Source organism: Dreissena polymorpha, chromosome 9, assembly GCF_020536995.1.
Source record: "Dreissena polymorpha isolate Duluth1 chromosome 9, UMN_Dpol_1.0, whole genome shotgun sequence".
Classification (NCBI taxonomy): Eukaryota; Metazoa; Mollusca; class Bivalvia; order Myida; family Dreissenidae; genus Dreissena; species Dreissena polymorpha.
Genome location: NC_068363.1, coordinates 59,647,019 through 59,670,008, shown reverse-complemented (window position 1 = coordinate 59,670,008; position 22,990 = coordinate 59,647,019). Strand labels below are relative to the sequence as shown.

At 34.4% G+C, this 22,990-nt stretch overlaps 1 protein-coding gene across 6 annotated transcripts in view; it reads left to right on the top strand.

Moving 5' to 3' along the window:
- Positions 1 to 22,990, top strand: part of LOC127844276 (uncharacterized) — a 276,480-nt gene that overhangs the window by 130,089 nt on the left and 123,401 nt on the right. Inside the window, exon 1 of one of the 6 annotated variants that reach the window (XM_052374371.1) lies at positions 2,137 to 2,259. The exons of 3 other annotated variants lie outside the window; for them this stretch is intronic. The gene's annotated coding sequence lies outside the window, so the exon portion shown is untranslated. Of the gene's footprint in view, positions 1 to 2,136; positions 2,434 to 2,489; positions 2,621 to 22,990 lie in introns of those variants that run through there. 2 more of the 6 variants (XM_052374370.1, XM_052374372.1) reach the window with 2 other exon arrangements.

Here is a 22,990-nt window from a genome sequence, read left to right as displayed (position 1 = left end):
TTTGAGTGGTGAAAGGTCAAGGTCATCCTTCAAGGTCAGAGGTCAAATATATGTGGCCAAAATCGCTCATTTTATGAATACTTTTGCAATATTGAAGATAGCAACTTCATATTTGGCATGCATGTGTATCTCATGGAGCTGCACATTTTGAGTGGTAAAAGGTCAAGGTCATCCTTCAAGGGCAGAGGTCAAATATATGTGGCCCAAATCGCTTATTTTATGAATACTTTTGCAATATTGAAAATAGCAACTTGATATTTGGCATGCATGTGTATCTCATGGAGCTGCACATTTTGAGTGGTGAAAGGTCAAGGTTATCCTTCAAGGTCAGAGGTCAAATATATGTGGCCCAAATCGCTTATTTTATGAATACTTTTGCAATATTGAAGATAGCAACTTGATATTTGGCATGCATGTGTATCTCATGGAGCTGCACATTTTGAGTGGTGAAAGGTCAAGGTCAAGGTCATCCTTCAAGGTCAAATATATGGGTCAAAATTGCTCATGTTATGTCACTTCTGCAATATTGAAGCTAGCAATTTTATATTTGAAATGCATGTGTATATCAAGGAGCTGCACATTTTGAGTGGTGAAGGGTCAAGGTCATCCTTCAAGGTCAAACGCCATATAGGGGGACATTGTGTTTCACAAACACATCTTGTTTTAAGCCTGTGAAGTCTGCACAGACTAAACATGGACTACACTTTCTGCTTTTAAGGAGTTTTTTAGTCAAAAGAAGTCTCTTGATACCAAAAATCAAGTCAAGGCTTAAAGTGTCTACTCATGGACGACAATTTACAGAAATGCATTAAGCCCAATTTTCTTAAAACGCAGCAAATTTCAGTACATGCACATGGCGCTGTCAATCTGCCAATGTTCTGTCTGCTTGGATGGGGGGTGGCAGTCTGTTGGAAATTCCATTAACTGTGATTGCTACTACATTACTATAATTGTATGCAGTTAGGCATATTTTTCTACTTTAAAGAACCCATGGACATGCTTTATATGGACTAAAGGTTTGACACATCAATCTGAAGGAGGTCAATGCCTTAAAGAGTAGTGGCTTTAGAAGATTTTGCTTATTGTCTGCTGGGAATATGGTTGTAAAACACCTTCAACTGAGACACTGTGGTTTAATTGTGATATTTCTATATAAAATGTAGGCCACTTTCGATAACTTGCCAATTTGCGCCAGCGATTTGAGATTAATGACTATTTATTTATACAAAAATAAGGCTAAGTTTGCTGTTTCCCCTCGCTTGCTGTTCAATTATTGAATCATTACCAACCTTTCTGGAATTGTTTGTTGACGTAAAGCACCAGCCACTTCAGACTTAATGCCCTTTGTTCATGAAAAATATGGTTTCCACTCTCTGACCTCATTCACTTTTCACCAACTTTGCCAGATATGGGTCTATTTTTTTAATGAGACACAAATTTAATACTAAAAGAATTAATAAAAATGGTCATTTTCAGAGACTCAACTCACTTTCTAGAGAAAAACACTAAAATTTGTTTTGCAAACTCAAGCATTGTACATTATTACTAATGCATCGCAGCAATTATCTTCCTGTAAAGAAATTAGTTTGCTTAACAAACCGAATATTTGAGAGCAAATAATGGTTTTGCTCACATAATTCTGGTTGATAATAAATTGTGAACCATTGTCTGCCATAGAAACATTTTTGTTTTTTTGTCATATAAATATAAAAAATGGGCTTTCAAACAATTTAGATGATTGATCATAATTACCATAACCGATTTGCTTCTGAACCCATGTATGCCTAGCGTCTAGAAAAAAGGCCTTGGCTAACAGCGCAGATCCTGATGAGACGCTGCATGATGAGGCGTCTCATCAGGGTCTGCACTGTTTGCTTAAAGGAATTTCTGTAAGAATTATTCTAAATATAGAAATAAATATACTATACATCCCTAATTTTGGAAATAAATTGATCAAATTTAGAAAGATTGGAGAGTCCACTGGGAATTAATGGGTTAACTACTTATATGCACAGAAATAGTAATATTAAAGACTACAAAGGCTTGCATAACCTCAATCCAGTCCAGTAGTCTAAACCATAGGTTTGAGTTAAGGCGAAATGTCTGTGTATGTATTTCTCCAATACTGTCTCGGCCTGCACTGTCTCACCACCTAGACAGTTGATAGCTAGACTGGTTTAACAGTTGGTAGTGTTCAGTGGTGAGCAGTGTACACAGTCTGTGTGTGCATTCAGACTGCACTGCCTTGTAGAAACTAAGGTATGTTGTAGCCTTTGTAGTGTCTGGTACTATACTGAAAGAGTAAGAAGTAAAACAGGCAGATATATGGCAAAGTAACAGTGTGTGTGCATGGTGTGGGGAACTTTATATCAAATTTGACGGTTGTGCTTTAAAAGTGTGCCTCGGATTTGTGTGTTAAATTCTTTCTGATAGGTAAGTGTAGATATTGGCTGATTATGCATAAACTGGATAAAAAGGTATTGGGAACTGTTGAACTGATTAAGGTGAATTTAGCATTAAATTTGGGTTTATAAAAACAAGGTCCCGGCTGAGAGTGTGTGTTGTTGGAGTGATATTTAAATCTAGAAAGGTTGTAGACAGATTTACATAGTGAAGACAGGTATGTAGGCTTGAGAAACAAGGTCACATAATTTTATGTGCAGAATTCAGTCAAGTAGCTGCGAGTTGTGAGCAACTAAAAACAATTTAATGTTCAGAGTGAAACAAAAAAATTGCAAAACTGTGAGTTTGTGAAATGCTGTTAGAGAAAATATTCTAAGTTATTTAAGAATCTGTTATTGCGATGAAATTAAAAATTATGTGCCCATGAGTTTTATATTTGCAAAACAGGTTGTGTTTTTTAGCACACATTTTTATCATCATAAGTTTAAATAGACTGTCTGTCTCACAGGTGGTTAGCGTGTGGCTATGATATTAATTAGTGAAAACATCATTTTGAATGATAAATAATCATATTATAACGAAAAATTAACTTTTCTGAAAAAAAAAATATTTCACTATCAAATATATATATAACAAGGTATGCAACTCAAAATCACCCCAAAACGGGGTGCATCGCTTTGAACAGCCATATCTTCATCAATTGTGCAGCGATTTTCACGATCTCGGTCTTATTCAACGCAGAAATGAATTTCCTTTCTGGAAATGTATATGTCTTGCAATATTTTTACAAATGCTGGGTCAACTTTTAAGAAATAACACGATACACAACACGCATGACCCAGTTGACAGTGATCATGCTGTCTTTAAGACTGAAATCTTCACGGAGTAAAGGGCAACTTCCCTACAAAGTTCATGTAGTTCGATACCATAATTCAATAAAACGTATGAAAAAACATTATTACCGTTCTTGTCGTTACATTCTGCATCAAGACTAACTGTCCAGCGCCGTTTGAAACCTTTGTTTACATACATTTCAACTAACTGACATTTTAAACATACGAGTGATTTCATTGGTCCAATGCGGAGGTGTGTCTTCACGACTGGAGATTTCATTCATAAAGAATACATGATCACTGTCAACTGGGTCATGCGTGTTGTGTATCGTGTTATTTCTTAAAAGTTGACCCAGCATTTGTAAAAATATTGCAAGACATATACATTTCCGGAAAGGAAATTCATTTCTGCGTTGAATAAGACCGAGATCGTGAAAATCGCTGCACAATTGATGAAGATATGGCTGTTCAAAGCGATGCACCCCGTTTTGGGGTGATTTTGAGTTGCATACCTTGTTATATATATATTTGATAGTGAAATTTTTTTTTTCAGAAAAGTTAATTTTTCGTTATAATATGATTATTTATCATTCAAAATGATGTTTTCACTAATTAATATCATAGCCACACGCTAACCACCTGTGGTCTGTCTCTGTTGAAGTTAGCTCTGTCAGAACTTCGGTACATTATAGTTAGTCAGATCTAGTTGTAAGTGTATGAGTTGTATCAACTGGGATAATCATGAGGGGGTGGTTATTTTTGGATAATCACGTCAGTGAGTCTAGACATATTTTATTTTTGGATAAACTAGTCTGAGTTAGTCTAGACATATTTAATGATAAACAAATCACTTCATTATAGCTTCTATGATGAGAAAAAAACAAAGGCTGTTGATCAGTTGAAGTGATAATAATTCATGTAGGTGTTGAAAGTACATTAAAAACTGTTGTGATTATTTTAAGCCATTGTAGTTGATTACAAAATACAAGACAAATACTCTACTATTTGTGGGAAACTTTGGTCGTATTTAAATATTATCAAAATTTATTTATCTTTTAAACTATTTATTTAGGATTTAATATCTCTTAATATAGGGAGTGAAATATAATTTTAAGACAAAGTTTTATTTTTTGTGCTTGTGTTAATGTCATGGTGAACTTGAATTCTCTAAATTTTCACTGCCAATGTTAAGCTGGACAGAAACTATGATTTGCCCATACAAATGTTAAATGTGAAACTGGATAAATACTTACATGCATAGAATATTATATTTGCTTTGTGTATGAATTTTCTCTTATGATCTTGTTTTTGGAATATTTCTAAATCAGTGGTTTGTACAAAGGTAGTGTCAAAACAATTAGTTGAAACCTAAACTATTTTATCATTTTTGTATTCTGCATTGTTACAGGGATCAACATACCAAATATTTTTAACTTCCACCCGTCAGTAAAAAAGTTTTTGTAAATGTAAGAAATCCCTTTACCACTTAACTATTTTAATATATATTTTTTTACCCCTGGGCTGTTTAGGCAATCTACATAACTCGATTTAAGTTTACTACCTTTGTATTTTTTAACTCTATGAACACTGAAATTAAGATACAAAAACAATAAAATATTGAATCAGTATACAAAGGCTACTTAGGTATTTATCACCTAATCTGGATATTTGCTAAGGGTAGCATTCCTTTTATTGAAAAATACCATACTAGCAGAAAGTGTGGTCCCTAATTTACCTATGCAGACTGCACAGGTAATCTGGGACAACACTTTACGCACCTGCATTAAGCCCTGTTTTCCCAGAATCAGGCGCAATCTAAGGAAAGTTTTAATACTGGTGTTAGAAGTCAATCTTATATTTACATAATTGTTCATTGATTTGTTTTGGAAACGGAAGATCCACATAAGAAGTTCATCATCCATGGTGTCCCTTAATGAAACAGTGATAATATAGTTTTCTTTCCTTCCACAAACAAATAGAAGTACAATGGTTTAACAAGAATTTTTCATGAATTTATAATTTAATACTGAAATCACATCAGAGTAGCATGTGTAATATTGACTCCGTAGTAGTTTCTAATTATAATTATTAATTTCTGTGCTATCTTCCATTTGGTATTTAGAGTCCAGTCCCATTTACGGAACTTTGGAATAGTAATTAGCAAGGGATTAATAATGCAGGTATTTGAAGGGTGAACAGTTTGTAAAGGTTATTGACATCTGTTTTCACATTTGAACACATTCTTTTGTTGATGGAACTGATATACTGTTAGTTCAATAACATGGCATGAATGTTTTGTATGCAAAATTAATGTTATTCTGTGATACCCTGATGTCTTTGATCTAGGTTATATGAAATGTTCATTAATTTATGTGCTAATGAATTGCAGATGAGAATGGATTTTTTACCTGTGTTCTAATAAAGTGATTCTTGAAATGAGTTTCTTATATATACCAGAATTCTTGGTATTTGGTGGGAAGAATTTGAGAAAATATGCAAAATTGAAGTGAGAATCAGAGGGGGTAAATATGGCTTGTGTGGTAGGGATTGGAAGGAATGAATGGGGTGGGGGAATCAGAAAACAAGGAGAAAGAGCGACAACTAGATGAGCCTTGTTTTGGGAAAACTGGGCTTAATGCATGTGCTTCAAGTGTCATCCCAGATTAGCCTTTACAATAGCAATAGCTTTTAAGGAATAACACTGTATGCTTTTATGGTCTTTTGCAAAAATCCAATAAATGCCGAAACAGAAGATGTCCTTCATTATAAAGCCTGTGCGGGAAAGAAAAAGGCCAAAAGAGTGGGACATTGTGAGAAAGAAATAATACCACAAAGAAGTTAATAAACTTTTCAACATCTCAACTGTCACTTACTATCACTATTATTCATGTTTATATAATAATGGTTGATGTAATGCGTAGTTACTGAGAGCTTCTTGCATTTTATGAGGATTGCTGACGCCCTATGGCCTTATGTATTTAAGTGTAAATGCCTGTGGTATGTAACATACGTTATTGCATTTTATTACAGTTTTCATAGTGTGTAACTGCATTGTTTTTTTCACCGCACAGAATGGAGCAAATTGGGATATTGGTAATACTTTTATACTGAGATTAAAGGTTTTTTTTTGCTTTTCTATATACACTTATTATTAGGTTAAACTGATAGAGCTGGATCGGAAGATGATGTTAATGTTCAAATTTATTTATTTTTAATGATAAAAATGTTGATTTTGTGTAAACCTTCAATTGAAAATTTAAGGCATTCATTTGGAAAAAATATACTTTGAGATAGGGAATGGGGATGCCCAAAATATTATCAAAAACACTCTGTATTGTACTCTGTATTGTACTATCATCAAAGATGGATTGGCAGTTTTTACATATTTGATTTAAAGGCATCATCTGAAATGGGTCTTATGCCGCCTGCAGCCAGCAAACGTCCAGCCCAGCCTGCACAATTGCACAGTGTGGTCAAGAGCTACTATGTCCTCTATAAAATCATGCAATTTTTTGTGGTCTTGTTAGCCAGGCTTTTTCCGCTCCATTTTGGGAATACGCCACACTGGAATTTTAAGAATTTCACGTCGTGAAAACCCCCATTTTGGGAAAAAAATTATTCGCAAAATTGGCTCATTTGGGAAAAATTATCGCATGTAAATAGTGTTTCTTATATTTCAAAGAAGCTGTTAACTGGTAAATAACGACTTTTTTGATAACTTATTATTATAATTTTACAAAGTATTATGAACATGTGAGATTAGTGCAGGTTTTTTAATCTGAATTTGTGGAAAAGGCCTGGCCTTTTTTGAGGTGAAAAAAATCGTGCGAAGCGTCGGATTTTGAGGAAAATGAGGAAAGTCGTAAATAATCATTAACATATTTTTCAGTTTTTAAAACAAATTCAAGGCAACAGATAATTTAATTATGCAACACTTTCTTTTTCTACACCGGATCAGGTTAACGTATATATTTTTTTTTTAATTTTGGGAATTTTTTTTTCAATTGGGAAAAAAAACACCAGATTTGCATTGGGAATGGGGCCGAATTTCGGACCCGTGGCATAGGGCGGAAAAAGCCTGTTAGCAGACAGGGTAAGTGCTGGCCAGACTGCAAGGATAAACCGACTGGTCTTGAGCAACACTGGCCCCTTTTGCATAAGACTCGTTTTCGCATAACAAGGGTCATTTTAACTTTCAGATTTGCGTAAAAAAAGATCCAATCTGAAACATCCAGAACTAAGTTTGTGTCCATTTCCACCTGATCATGTATGTTTTTTTGACTGGTCAGTGGCAAGCTGATAGGTGAATGATAATTGATGATGACAGCCATAGCCTACCAGACTAAACACTGGACGGAATTGTAGGGCTTTGAGCAAACTGCCAAAAGACAAGAAGTATATAGCAGTCTTAACCCATTTATGCCTAGCGTCTAGAAAAAAGACGCAAACAGTGACACAGCGTAGACCCAGATGAGACGCCTTATGATGCGGCGTCTATCAGGGTCTGCGCTGTTTGATTAAAGGAATTTCTGTAAGAAATATTCTAAATATAGAAATAAATATACATGACATCCCTAATTTTGGAAATAAATTGATCCAATTAAGAAGGATGGGAGAGTACACTAGGCATAAATGGGTTTAAAATAGTTCCATGGCAGACCATCAGAGTAGTGTGGCGAATTTCTTGAAGTTTTCAAGAGGACCCTGTTTAATTGATTCTAATTGTTTTTCAAGATCAATGTCTTGCTATTCAGTGAATGCTGAAACCATACAGGTTCATGTCTAAAATTATAGTTGCCAGACCTCTTCCCTGCATGCTGTTTATAATATCAAGGTAAGCTTTTAACCTGCAGTCTGAAATATTTCAAGATGATTATGTCTGGGCTGTGAGAGAGTGCCAAAGAGAGAGAAATGCAGAATTAAGTGTACACTTGTACCCATACATGTAAACACATGTGGATTAACTGGTTGCATGTAACACTGTATGTATTGAACATTTCTCTATTAAATAAAACTGTTTCCAACTCAATCCTCTACATGTTCATTTTTACCATGTACACAAGAAGGACTTCTGTATTATAATTGAAGTTCAAATTTAGAGAAAGAGATGCCATTTAAAATCCAAGGCCCTTAGTAGACCCTGCACACATTTTATGAATAGTCTATGCACAGCATAATATGGCCACTTTGTTCATGACCCTAAGTTTGCAAGCTAAAGCTCATAATTGGTTCATGTTCAACAACATGTATAATTCATGAACCAGCATAATTTTTTAACATGTGACACAGTTAATGAACTTAATTTCAAAAACAAAAGGCCCTTATTTGTTGCACATTAACTGTTCATTAACTGTTTGTGAAGTATATCATGAACAAATACTTTATGAACAAATAATATGATATAAATATTAATAGTAATACAAAAATAAGCATTTTACCTCTCTTAAATGTACACAGTCAAAACATGGTTTACCAGTTTTCAAACATGGTCTTGTCAATTTCCATGTTCAAACTTGTTTCATAGACTGCATTAGTATCATGCTCATTCATGTTTTGATCATGATTTTTAGCTCGGCTGTTTTCGGAGAAAACCCAAGGTATTGTCATAGCCAGCTCTTATAGTCCGCCGTCAGCTGTCCGCCGGCGTCGTGCTAAAACCTCTACATCGGCTCTCAAATCAAAGTTCTTCCACCTACAACTTTGAAACTTCTTATGTAGATGCACCTTGATGAGTTCTACATGACACACACATTTTGGGGTCAATAGGTCAAAGGTCAAGGTCACTGTGACCTCTAAAAAAAATGAAAAAATCTTACAAGCTTTCATTTAAACAAAACTGCACCCACAGCCGAGCGTTAGCACCCGTTATGCGGTGTTCTTGTTAAACAAGAATATATCCCGACAAGTTTGCTGTTGGTTTTTCGGTGAACTGTGGACCGAGTCCATCAAATTTTCTTTTGGTCTACGAAAATTTCTTAGTATACTGGCATGTTATCTGAATATATTGATGACACTACTACAAGTATCCATAATCAATCAACAAAGTCAACAGCCACGGTGAGAAAATATGTTATGCATCATTGAATAATTCTATCACGATTCAGGTTTTTTTTTCCACTTTTTGGGAAGATAGCCCATGGCTTTGGAATTGGGAATTTTATCATGAAATTGGGAAAATAAATTCATTAGCCTTTTTTTTCCACCAAAAAAGTCCACTGATTAGGGAAATACTAAATTTTACATAACTCTTTATAATCATTCAAATTAAAAGAACAAAATCATATAATACTTTGTTAGATGTAATTGAATTAAAATTGAGATAAAATACGCATTAGACACTTCTTTCTAAAAAAAAAAAAAATTAATAAAATATTATTTTTTTTTGAAATTGGGAATTTTTTGCCACATTTTGGGAAAAAAGTATACTTTTTGGGATTGGGAACATAGCCGAATTTCGGCTATAAAATCGGTCCAAAAAAAACCCCTGCGATTCCCAACATTTTATTGCATTTTTTAAATTCCAAAACGAGGAAGGCAAACTACTTGGTTTATTTAATACTTAACGAACATGCATTAAGATCCATTTTGCCAGAGCAAGACTCATATTTATCGAAGCCGACTTGGTGATGTAACTGTTGATTTCAGTTTAAAATGGTTTTATAATTTGTTAATGCATAATTGACCCTGTTATAGAAATCTATCACCATTTTGTGAGATAAATTCATTATTTTATCTGTGTAAAAAAGAGAAAAGAACATGCCATTTTAAAGTTTATTATGTTTTGATGTTTATTAAAATTAAAATGCATACATTTTAAATTAATAAAAAATGTGTTGGACAGTGGTCAAGTGGTAGGATATTGGTCTAGAAATAGGAAGGTCTTAGATTTGAATCCTGCTCAGACCACAGAATTGTCTTGAGCCAAAAATTAATCCATTGCTTGCTACCTGTGATGGAAATATTAGCGTGGCTGCATATAGAGCTCAATGTACAGGGACTTATCTACCTGTGATGGAAATATTAGCGTGGCTGCATATAGAGCTCAATGTACAGGGACTTATCTACCTGTGATGGAAATATTAGCGTGGCTGCATATAGAGCTCAATGTACAGGGACTTATCTACCTGTGATGGAAATATTAGCGTGGCTGCATACAGAGCTAAATGTACAGGGACTTATCTACCTGTGATGGAAATATTAGCATGGCTGCATATAGAGCTCAATGTACAGGGACTTATCTACCTGTGATGGAAACATTAGCATGGCTGCATATAGAGCTCAATGTACAGGGACTTATTTACCTGTGATGGCAATATTAGCGTGGCTGCATATAGAGCTCAATGTACAGGGACTTATTTGTATCTAAGTGACCGGATGTGGGGGTGTGTCTGGGGGTAAATGTCTCAATTATTTGAATATTAGTCAAGTGTCATAATCAGACTATGAACCTGTGCCTTTACTTTTAATTATGAGTTGTTTTGTAAAAACTCATGACATTTAATCCATTTATGCCTAGCGTCTAGAAAAAAGGCCTTGGCAAACAGCGTAGAACCAGATGAGACGCCGCATGATGCTGCGTCTCATCAGGGTCTGCGCTGTTTGCTTAAAGGAATTTCTGTAAGGAATATTCTAAAAATAGAAATAAATTTACTAAATATCCCTAATTTTGGAAATAAATTGATCCAATTTAGAAGGATGGGAGAGTCCACTAGGCATAAATGGTTTAAACACACAGTGCAGCAGCACCAAAATGTTTGTAGTTTGTGGTGTATATGCAACCTGTCTGCGGTTTGTCATCTGCTAAAATAAATCTTCCTGTTATGTTGGTAAGATTAATGTACAATATTTTTAATGAATTTTAACTTAATTGTAAGTACACCTTGTATAGACTGTCTGCCTGAGTTGAATAGAATTAGAATATCATACTGCATTTGTTGAATAAATATGACCTTAATTTGTATGGTCTCTGCAAATGAATTTCAATTTCTTAAACTTAAGTGTAGCTCTGAGAAACTGTAATGGAAGTCAGTTAAAACCCTGGCGGGACTTCTACAGCTTTGGCTGTGATTACAGTCTGCAATTAAAAAAATGTTAGCGAATCATAGTCAATTAGAAACTATACATAAATTAAGGTTAGCAATCTAGGGAGATTATGAACCACTTGTTTTTTTTCAATCCCCCATCCCCCTGTTCATTTACAGAACAACTTATCATGTACCTGAAAGGTGACAAAACACTATTTGTCTTGTAATTGAAAGGTTTTATGTACATTTACAAGACCTTATGTGCCCATATTGATGTTACCACATTTAAATTTATGGTGAAAATGCGAGGTCATCTTCGTTGTCTCTTCAAAGGAGTCTAACATTGCACAGGTGTTTTCAATACCTGAACATTCAATTGTGAAGCAGAAAAAAAAGTAAAAATAGACAACAGCTTGTTAGATAAATCTTTTGTAGGTTCTGTAAATCAAGGACATGTCACCGCATTATGCTCGAAATAGCATTATGGTGAGTAATTGAATACTTGTTATGGCAATACAAAAATGACTGCACAATAAAAAAAATGTCACGTCATTGGGTCAGTTTATCTCTGCCTTTTTATCCCCCGCCATAGGCAGAAGGATATTGTTTTGGCGTTGTCCGTCCGTCCGTTTTTCCGTCCGTCTTTCCGTCCATCCGGAGCCATATCTTGGAAGTGCTTTGGACGATTTCATTGAAACTTGGTATGAGTTTATATATAGATAAGAGGATTATGCACGCCAAATGGCATTGTACACCATCTGTTAATAATGGAGTTATGGCCCTTTGTATCTTGAAAAATGCTTTTTTTGTGTCGGGAGCAATATCTTGGAAGTGCTTTGGCGGATTTCATTGAAACTTGGTATGAGTATATATATGGATCAGAGGATGATTCACGCCATTAGGCATTGTACACCATCCGTTAATAACAGAGTTATGGCCCTTTGTATCTTAAAAAAATGCTTTTTTGAGTGTCAAATATAACACTTTTGTGTCCAGAAGCATATTCGCGGGGGATATCAATTCAACGAATTTGCTTGTTATTTAAACTGTTCTAGTCTTAAATTTAATATAGTATAAATAAATATTGTATACATTTTGAATTTATTGCAATACATATTCAAGAAAACAAATTATGAACAAAAATTCAAAGTTTATGTAATGATCTGAACTGACATTGAAAGAAATGATTCAATTTTAAGATGTTTTATAATGATCTGAATAAATAATAATTTACACATTGGTTAATGTTTTTTCTTGAACATTTTGTAATAATTGATAACTCAGTGATTCATTTTGCCGTGTGTCCCGCGTGCCAGACGCACGTTTTTTTCTGGGGACGCATCATTGTCAAACATGTGCGTTTTCGGAAAAACTCAGATTTTCAACATCGTCAAAGTTGTACATGATACGGAGTACGATTCGTGGATATAAGCAAAACACATGTCAACACCGTTTTGAAAAAGTAGAACGGAAGTCACATTACTACATTGGGAATGTAGTACGCGTATTTTGATTGGTTGAAATATATCAGTTATCCAATCAGTTACGGCGTTTTATTAAAAGTTTGTTGGACGATTAATTGGGTGTTCCGGATGTTAAACAAAGAAAATGCGACCGAAAAAGGTTTTTGAAATTGATCTTCAACAATTTAAACTGGCTGTGTAGATATTTATCGATAACGCAGCCTCGATGTTAACCATGTGGTTTAAATATGAAGAATAAACGGCGGAAAACACAGTTTGCGTTCGTCTGTTGTGTCAGCGCAGACAGTTATTATTTATATAGTAAAGCGATGTTATTATACTTTTCTGGATTAATTGAGCAGTGTTGTTTTTTCTAAAGTGACAATTAAAATTTGCAAGTTCTGAAATAAATAGCATTATTTTTATACGGTACATACATAATTGTGATACAGATCGTACAGTATTCTGTCCTATGTTACGTAGAATGTAAGTACATATAACAACACAGACATCTGCTGTTCATACTGCAGGATGTGAGAGGGGGTTTTTCTATACAGAATAAGGTCTTGACCAAATTCATGAACGGGTTTACTGTAGGGAAACAAGACAAACTCATGAGAGTGCAGTTGTGCAATTTTTCCCGGAATGAATTTGTGGAAAAAGCTCGCCCTGTTTGGAGAAAAAACACGGCGAGAAGGCTATACACCTTAAATACAGTATGAGTGTTGTTACACTAAATCTGTATTGAAGTTGTAAACCTTTTGACCAAAGGAGAAATTGTATTTTGTCACACTGTTTGAAAGGGCTAATTTTGACCATAAAATTATAAACTCTAGTCATCCAATTTATTAAAAGTCTAGTCAGTCCAAACTGTTAAAGATGTAAAAAGTTCTCTGTTTAAGATGTTATATGTTTCACTGTTTGTTATTAAAAGTAAAACAAATAAAGATTTTACTTGCTTTAAACCTATTTCTGTTTTTAGCTGTAAAATTGCATAAAAGAGCCCCTGGCTAAGGTGTATCATGTTAAGTAGGTTATTTGTAACGAATTTACAAAGACACAATCTGGGATCCATTTTTTTCAGTTTGGACCCATTGTTTCAAAATATGCCAGTCCCAGGGATTCATTGATGTAGATGTCAAAATGAATAACTGATAACTTAGATGAGAAATTCATACACTTTTGCGACATTTATTGTTTTAATGTTAATAAACCTGAGCTTTTTTGTGCCCCCAGATCAAATGATCGGGGTATATTGTTTTTGGCCTGTCTGTCTGTCATTCTGTCTGTCATTCCATCCCAAAACTTTTACCTGAAACTTTAACCTTGGTTAAAGTTTTGCGATAACTTTTGCAATATTGAAGATAGCAACTTGATACTTGGCATGCATGTGTATCTCATGGAGCTGCACATTTTGAGTGGTGAAAGGTCAAGGTCATCCTTCAAGGTCAAAGGTTAAATATATGGTTTCAAAGCGGCGTAAAAGGGGGCATTGTGTTTCCGACAAACACATTTCTTGTTTAGTTTGGACACCAGAAAATGTTTTGAATGATGCAGTGAAGCCTCATAAGTATGTGTTTATTAGCCTAGGAAGTATTTATTTTGGATGTATTTAATTGCATTTATTCTTTTTTATTGATGTTTAAAGCACATTTATGTATTTTTGTTGGAATAAAATGCATTTTAAATGGACTGTAATGTCTGAATTGCCATCTTATTATTTATTTGAACAACTGGAACATATATATCAAACAGTTGTGTGACCTTACCATACAATGGCGCCCGTCTATATTGCCTTGTATAAATATTTGTGAAGCAGTTGTTGTTGAAAAATGGTTTGCACTTTGGTTCGGAGACAAGTTATGTCTGTTTTGAGTACATAAGAGACTTTCATTGGATGTCATCAAGTAATGTAAATGCTTGTGCATTCCAAGAGTTTGTTTCACTTAATAAATGCATGACTATTTTCTAAAGATAAAATGCTTGTTCATGTCGTTGCATAAATAATCCAACTTGCTACACTTGAATCAGTCTTGTGGTTTTGCATGTTGCGTGTTTTTTTTAATTGTATGGAGGCAGAATGTATTACCCATTTTTCATTTTTTAGGAAGATAACTGTTCATGGTGCATAAATTATGTAAGGCAATAGGTGGATGTGTTGCAGTAATAAATCATCCCTTAAGTGTTCATTTAGGCAAATGAAAAAGTTATTAGTGTTACCCTGTGGTTACAGGAACACCGTGGCAGATATAAATTCTCTCCTGCTTATTTTAATGACATAGTTTTTACATTTAAAATCATCTTATGTGGATATTGTTATGCCCCTGAAGGAGGGCATATAGTGATCGGACCGTCCGTCCGTCTGTCTGTCTGTCTTTCTGTCTGTCTGTCCTTCCGTCACACTTTGTGTTTAGGTTTCGAAAAATGCTCAGAACTTCTATGTCCCTTCACATAGCAACTTGATATTTGGCATGCATGTGTATCTCATGGAGCTGCACATTTTGAGTGGTGAAAGGTCAAGGTCATTCTTCATGGTCAAAGGTAAAAAAACATGTATCAAAGCAACACAGTAGAACACAGTAGGAGGCATTGTGTTTCTGACAAACACATCTCTTGTTTTTCTTTAATTTGGGAAAACTTCCTTGCTAAAGAGACCTTTTTCGGCGTGCTGTATTAAGCCAGCTTTTCACCTGACCTGACCTTTGTAAGTGTCCAATAATATTCAAATAAAATTTCCCGCGGCTAGGTACGAATGAATACACTTCATTTATTCCATTGGCTGATTTGAGTATAACACCAAAACATTGGAAACATATCCGCGTCTTTGTAACACTGTGATACTGCATGAAACAATTTTATCTCTAATGAAAAGGCTCAATAGATAGAACAGTTTTACAATCAATTCTCGACATAAATACAGTTTGTGCGTGCACCTTTTATTTTCAGAGAATTACCAGCGCAAAAGCGTTTATACTAAAGGCTATGTTCTCATATTTAGTACTTATTTCCATATTCATGTCAACATGTTAACATGTAAAAGTATAAAGAGCAGTGGAAGCGAGGCCTCACTTTAATGCATTGCATTTCAACCCGCGAGGTTTCGGGTCAATTCGCGGCCAGTGTGTGAAAGTCAGAGTTTATATACAGTTCATCACCGGAGTTCGCAGCCAGTAAAATAATCGTTATATAATAAAGACTCTATCCGTGAACTAGGTGACCTGGAATTTTCTTTAAAATAGAAATATGTTAAATGAAGATATTCAGCAATATAATTAAGATATGTCAATAATAGATTATTAATGTGTTTTCAAAAATACAATGATAAATATTATTTTAGATTAATTTAACAATAATTATTCCACCATATTGACTATTGTATTAAGCATGAGCGCGATGATTCTCAATACTGTTAATAATCGAATCAAATAGCAATGCCCGACAAACCACTAAACCAGATTTGTTCGAAGAACGCGCCTATAAATACGGATACTTCGCGTGATGCCGGTTGACTCACATGTTTTAGTTTAACTTCCATTCTTCTTTTGGTTTTCTGTTTTGTATCTAAAGGTTTATGACCAGCAATATGTAATAATGTAAAATAAGCCGCGAAAACTCCGCGTAACATCCCTTACTGCGTGTGATGCAGCTAAGAACTGCAGGTTTATGACCAGCAATATGTAATAATGTAAAATAAGCCGCGAAAACTCCGCGTAACATCCCTTACTGCGTGTGATGCAGCTAAGAACTGCACAGAAAAAGACATTCGCTATCATTGATCTCATTCATTAAACTATCAACGCCGTTTATCTTTTTTAAAGATATTTCTTGTTAAGTTTACCTTCATTGGATATGACCTATTGTCCATGTTTGGATATGACCTATTTACCATGTTTGGATATGACCCATTTTCCATGTTTGGATATGACATATTACCAATGTTTGGATATGACCAATTGCCCTTGTTTAGATATAACCTATTGCCCATGTTTTGATATGACTTATTTCCCTTATTTGGATATGACCTATTGTCCATGTTTGGATATGACTCATTGCCCATGTTTTTATGACATGGCTGATATGATCTTTCTTTACTTAATGTCAATAAAGGTAAAATGATTATAATGCTGTGCAATATTCCTAGAACTAACCCGTCCTTTGAAGAATTATTGATTTGAACCAGCAGACATCTTGTGGATGGCTTGCTATTTGTTTGGGATGAGCAAACCAGACTTTCAAAGGAATGAATTTATTTGAAGTTTCTACACTTTCAATAGACAGTCTTTGGTCTGGTTCATAATTCAGGTAGCTTATTTACTCGCATAAACAGCGTAATAGAACAACTATTATTTTCATGCATTTTATATTTAAAGCCATCGTGTCCTTTCTCCTTGATCTTGGTTGAACAAATAACTAAGTAGTACACTGCTGACAAGAAGGCTATAAAGTTGGGGCGGATACATAAATCTGCAATTTCATCTGTCTGGTTCATGTTATTGCATATGAATCATTTGCATAAGGTTGAATATTTGATTAGGTTCCATTCTTAATAAAAAAATATTCAAAAACACAATTAGTAAAGCAGTGTTGACAGACCGTTAATCAGTTAGGTACATGTCAGACGGACGTCAACCTAAGCTGGGCACGACCTATTGTGACCCAGATCACGATTATGAAGGCTTATTTGACGCACATCAAAAGCTGTGAAGAGAACACCGTTATGGACATAAATACTTGTTTGATAATATTATTTTATTTCAACTTAATTTAAATGAATATTTTGGCGTTGTTTCATTGTATCAAGTGATCATGAGTGGCTATTACATCAATTCCAAATCGTCAGTGACTTTATCAGAACATTAAGTGCGTAATGGTGTAAATACACATTTTAATTACGTTTTACAACTTTAAGAATTTCTATAAAATGTTTGGGTACATGTTTATATACTAAACTCTTCTTTCATTGGACACCTTTTTGAAGACTTTATGATTTTAAAACACGTTTGCAGTTTTTGTTGAATCTTAATGTATATAAAAGTCTTCTTTTTTATGCGGCGTAACGGTGTTGTCACATTTGTAAAGGTGTGGACAGATTATCTTATACTTTCATATTCTTGTTTATTCGCATCGTGTTTTTTACTAGAAAGTATGTCAGATAAGTTCCATGTAAAATTTGTGATGTTGTTTGAAAGACAATCGGCGATATAAATTCGAACTTTATTCGCATCATATTGTTTGTATAAATTTCTCCACACCATCACGATGTTGTCAACACCGTTTCTCATTCAGCGTAACGGTGTGGAACGTAATGGTGATGACATTCGGGAATTCTGACAGAACTGATTTCCAATTGTATTAATTCTCCATTTTTGTCTGATAAATTCCATGTAAAATTTGCGATGTTGTTTGAAAAACAATTGGCGATATGAAAAAGAAGTTTATTCACACCATAATGTGTATATATATTTGTGCACACTGTTACGATGTTGTCATCACCGTTACTCATTCAGCGTAACGGTGTGGACTGTAACAGTGATGACATTCAGGCATTTGATCATCCACAAACAGCATGCTACTTGTCTCAAAAACACATTACGCACACATTATTTTGTGGCATCTAAGAATACATAATATTTGAAAATCATAAAAGAACAGGAAGTGGAAATAGCAAAGAAAATGGAAGAACGGTGTTGACACTGAATAAAAGTACGTTCAATATTTTACTTACTTTTTAATGATTTTCACATTTTTCGCGCTCTGTTCATTGCTTAATTATGACGTAAAAGGTTGAAAGAATGTTTACTTTTCGGAAAAGTTGTATCCCTGTAGATGAAATTTTCTTCGTAACGGTTTCGACTTGAAAAATTACGGACAGACCCCTGCGAAGATTATTAGAACTGTTCTATAACATTTCTAGAACTGTACTGGAACTAATGACTAGAAGTGTTCTGGAATCATCCTTAAAATGCTCTAGAACGATTTAGAACAGTTGTTGAACGTTAAATGAGAATAATTTGTTCTGAAACAGTTCTGAAGGTGTGTTCTAGAACAATTCTTGAACTATTGTTCTAGAACTATTCCATAATTTTTCTTGAATAAATTTCCAGAACTGTTATAGAATTGTTCTAGAAATTTTTCTCATTTAACGTTCAACAACTGTTCTAGAACAATTCTTGAACTATCGTTCTAGAACTATTCCAGAATTTTTCTTGAATAAATTTCCAGAACTGTTCTAGAATTGTTCTAGAAATTTTTTCTCATTTAACGTTCAACATCTGTTCCAGAATAATTCTAGAACATTTTCAGTATGATTACAGAACAGTTCTAGCCGGTGTGTTCCAGTACAATTCTAGAAATGTTTAGAACAGTTTCGAAGGGTTGCTTCAAATAAGTCTGGAACAAATGTTCTAAAACAGTTCTGAAAATGTCCGTAAACAGTTCTTTTCAATCTCTTCGGAGGCATCTGATGGGATCAGGCTCTTCTGTGTACAAGCAACTTATCACGAGGCTCTGTAGGTGTTTGAGCACTTTGCTCTGAAATCATTTAGATAACAAATGTAGTCACATCTTAAACTAAACAAGAAGTCTAAATGATCCAGCTGGACAGTATTACAAATATAGACATAACATCTTTTTATTTAGTGTATATTGAGTGTACTTATTATCAAAGTATTCAAAGAAATTATTACACATTTGATCACAACATTAGTATTTTCAAATTGAGAATGCTTCAATACAGCAAACCTTGTAAGTAAACTGGTGATGGATAACACAATTTGACATTCAGCACCAACTTAAATACGAACGCAATATATTCAAGACACTGTTGCAGGTTTTTATGATTTGAACGCATTGAATACTGGATTTTATATATTTCTTAGGGATTAAAATAAAAAGTATTAGACAACCAACATACTACTGAGATTTTGCTTTGCAGCATTGTTCGTCAGGTCAATCTATTCGGAGGCATCTGATGGGATCATGCTCCTCTTTACAGGCAACTTATCAGGAGGCTCTGTTGGTGTTTGATCACTGAACTCTAAAATCATTTATGAAATGTGTTGAAAACCAAACTTGAGCATTGTGTCATGCGATCATGAATACTTTGTTTTAGTCCATCAAATTTTACATTTGGAAATTCTGGCTAGTCTGAGTAGTTACCCATACAAACAATTAGCTAATGATATCGAACGTTTGTTCATCAGATTTTTTTTTCAAAAAAATTCACTCACCCCTGGCTAGTGAGTGAGTGTGAAATTGGATAACTGTGAACAATGTGTTCATGTTTCATTTATAATAGGGAAAAAATCATATATCTATAGGCAGTGTTGACCAACTGATAAAAAAATACTTATAATAACACTTATTCAATGGAGGAAAATTGAATTTCTTGAGTCTCATTTAAGTGTCCAACTCACATGCATAAATATTAAAGCCTGTAATTTTGGACTGCCTGCCTGTCACTGAACTGTGAACATGCCTTGAAAATAATACCTACCTTGAGTTTTTTTCCTATCTTAAGTAGCCTCGAAAGCATGCTTCGGCGGTCGCTTTAAGAGAAACCTCATCATCTGTAATCAACAGTATATACAAATTTTAATATTATTATTATGATAATATATTTATTTACAAGATTATTTTTCGTTATCCGAAAATATGATTGCCCGAACCTGTACTATTTACAACAAATTGTTTAACAATGATCAGGAAGACCCCTTAACTTGAATATTGATTTATTTCAATACTTTGTGTTTTTATCAACACACAGTGTTATAAACAGTAAGTGAAATATACTTGCTCTACGGCGATTGAAATATGGACATTTTTTAGGGGACATTGTTAACCGAGACACCGCCTCGTCAAATAGGTCCGCGTTGAGCGAACTGAAATATCATTTTGCGGTATTCTCCGGCAGGACTTTATTAACATTAGTGACGAGGCGGGCTTAACGCTTTCAGTCATAAAAAAGTGTTCACCCCATTCAAGAACCTTTTAGATTGGTACCAAAAAGTTTGGCTATCAAACGAATTTACTTACGATGGATTTCACTGATCACCGCATCGTATGTTTGTTTTTGGTAAGTGGCTTTGATGAGATCTCCCTCCTGGTAGTGAGCAACATCTATTTTGGGTGCGACTACATTTTGTGGTTCGATAAAGCTCATAACGCGATTGAACAAGAAAAGAACGTCTGCCATTTAAAAAAAGCGCGCTTATATGCACCCGACTGTTTTTCGTTAATGCTGCTCCGCTGACATTCTACGTAAATAAAATAAAAAAACAGTCAGCTCTGTTTTGTGAATTTTGGCCAATGAAATTATCCATTACATTTGGGGTTAGGCTGGGTAGATTTTTAGAGACCCGAATGATGCGGTGCTGAAATAAGCTGTGGAATTTAATTTTCCAACTTAAAATTAATCCCTCCTTACTAAATTCATATCTTCATGTTAAGTAAAATGACACTTCGAAAGGAAAACCATCTTCATGTATCGGAAAATGGTAAGTACCAGTGCTTGATATGTTATAAAGAATAATCAACCAGACAGAGAGTTCTTACGAGTTAAGGGTCAATTGGTTTAAAAACATGTTCTTTTATAAATTGGAAACATAATATCTAAATTTATTATGAAAATTATAAGTTCAAGTGCTTATTAACACAAAAATATCTGATTAATTCAGTGAAGAATTGTCCGATTTGATTTCAAAACAAACATGACTCACCTCATTTTCAAACTATCACAGTGTCCGGTAATCTTGCGCACTTTGTATAATGACCTCGTTTAGGCAAAATTGTGTCCAATTATTGATAAAAAAACATTCCAGAAAAATATTTAAAAAATCAGTTTGCAAAACCATTGAAATCAAATGAGGATTTCTAGTGCAGTTTTTGTTCACTACAAATCAAAAAAAAATATAATCACTAATAATAGTGGACAATTACAACAATGTAATAAAGAAGGACCGGTATGCGTGAAAAAAAATGCATAACAGGTTTGATACCACGATCATGCTTCCATAGTGTACAGAAAATATCAAAACTAGGCCATTACGCATGCGGAGATCATACCAAATTGGTTTGACAGAATGGCGGGAAATGATGACTATGTCGTCTGATGCGATATATTTTCATGGCAAAAAATACCATAACTGAGCGGATATTGTGCAATGGAATACTCAATTACACGTTGGATTTATGAATTCTTAATTTAAAGTATGAAAACGCTAAAGACTGCAGGGAATTTGTGATTCATTTTGAATTTTTCGTAAGAAGGCCAGTGTTTACGATGTATAGGGATGGCGCAACCAGTGTATAAATGTAATGATCGAATTTAATTTTGCATGGAATACGTAACTTTTAAATCCGTTAATTCTTTAAAATGTGAAATTCCATCTTTCATCACTTAAAAGAAAACCATTCCTCGTCTGCGAGATTCGCAAATGCGAAGTGCGCAAGATTACCGGACGCGCAAGATTACCGGACTTAACTGTACACATCGAAACACGGGTTAAGTAAGTCAACGTGTATTGTGGGTCGAACACTGAATTACAATTCATAAATGGTCCATTTGCTGAAAGGCGAGTATAAGGCAAATGGACGCATTTTTTTCTGTTTTATAACTGGTTATCATTTTTTTAAACCACATAAACACCAATGCTTATTTTTTTGAAGATTACACTGCAAGTTAGGCAAGTGATTTCAGTATTTAACAATGCTCAATGTTTACATTGAAAGTCTCATTGCACGCAACTTCAGGCTGGGATTATAGACCTGTGATGCTCACTAAAATAACTTCTTGAGGCCCGGGAATAGTTTATTATGAGACTTTAATCTATCGATGACTACAAGAAGACGAGACTTGGCAAAACATTAAATAATCTAAAAATTTGTGAAATTAACATTAATAACATGCAAGAGTAAAATGGCATTGGTCACCTTTACATCCATGTATTCTGGAATGCCTGACTGAATAAGGTAAATTACTGAAATTTTAAGAAAAGCATATTTCTAAAACATCATTACAGAAGAAAACACTTTGTTTACATAAAACGAAAAAACAAGTGTTATTTTGTCCAAATTATGTTGCCTTCCAGAAGTAGTTTCACACTTGGTAGTGTGGCTCACACATGAGGTAGAATGGCCGTGGTAACTACTTGGGAGGCAAAACAACTAGGGGAAAGGAAACTACTTGGGAGCAAAACAACCTGATACTGTACAGAATTTAATTTTGTTTGAACATGTTGATTTTTGTAAACCACAATCATTTGCTTGT